This window comes from Habropoda laboriosa, unplaced genomic scaffold, assembly GCF_001263275.1.
Source record: "Habropoda laboriosa isolate 0110345459 unplaced genomic scaffold, ASM126327v1 scaffold81, whole genome shotgun sequence".
NCBI classification, from domain to species: domain Eukaryota; kingdom Metazoa; phylum Arthropoda; class Insecta; order Hymenoptera; family Apidae; genus Habropoda; species Habropoda laboriosa.
Genome location: NW_017100194.1, coordinates 304,871 through 305,954, shown reverse-complemented (window position 1 = coordinate 305,954; position 1,084 = coordinate 304,871). Strand labels below are relative to the sequence as shown.

Genomic DNA, 1,084 nt, shown 5'->3' with positions numbered 1-1,084 from the left:
TACTTATAAAAACCACAGCAATTGTTTTGTTATATTACTTACATTTAAAACTAAAGTATCAAATATAAATCTCAAATTTTAGTTTTTAATTACTTTCAATATTATACAGGTAAAATTCAAAAGAATTAATGTAAGTTATCAACAGTAAATAAGGTAAGGACTATTGTATATACTACTATCAAAAGTAAACTGTATATATTATTGAATATCTGTATATTACAAAATAAAATTTGTATAAAAACATATTTAACTTACCAACATAGTCATTCAAGTTTTGAAAAATAGAATAATAAATTACATAAGACAAAATAAACTTATAAATGTAATGTATAAAATACTAATATATATTCTTTTACCTTATTTCTTAATGCATAAAATCTTAGATTATATCTATTATTGCTATTCACTCATTTTACCACATTTTATTATATTAGAAGATAATAATTGTTGTATTATTCCGTATAATATATTCATCTGTCGCTCTAATATTTCGGTACCAACTATTTTATGAGAGTAGAATTTAGCTCATGTAAAATTTATAAAGATAAAGTGAGAAGTAAGTAGGAAATAACACGGTACAATTATGTTAGTATTAATAATATTAATAGATGCGAATTATTTTTTAATTCACAATATTATCGGATTTATATAATCACGATGGAGATACCATTTAGTTATGCTTACAGTTAATTTGATCTTATTATATATTCATTGTCGATTGTTTTCTTGTATACTAATCTATTAAAATGACTACTTTAATTTTTATCTATTATAATGAATTAAACTCACCGCACAACTTAGAACAATGCGATATATAATTAAAGAACTGTGTTAAACGGAACAGGAATGGTCATAGGACATGAAGTCCCTCACAGGCAAGTGTAATACCTATAGACGTGTGGAAGTCTACTAAAGACGATCAATAGGCCCCCTACATGCGATTTCCTCATAGGATCTAGGGAACTTATACGTACATCAACTGTATGTGTGTTTCAGTTTTATTATTAAACAAAACCTAAAATAACATTCTTGTTTGAATAATTTTATATATTCTTATAATATTTGCAGTATGTTCAAATTTAAG

The 1,084-nt window shown here is 24.3% G+C and overlaps 1 protein-coding gene across 1 annotated transcript in view; it reads right to left on the bottom strand.

Annotated features, from left to right (window-relative positions):
• Positions 1-885, bottom strand: part of LOC108570260 (ATP synthase subunit gamma, mitochondrial) — a 2,324-nt gene extending 1,439 nt beyond the window's left edge. The window contains exon 1 of the mRNA XM_017932092.1: positions 790-885. The gene's annotated coding sequence lies outside the window, so the exon portion shown is untranslated. The remainder of the gene's footprint in view (positions 1-789) is intronic.
• Positions 886-1,084: the final 199 nt, after the last annotated feature.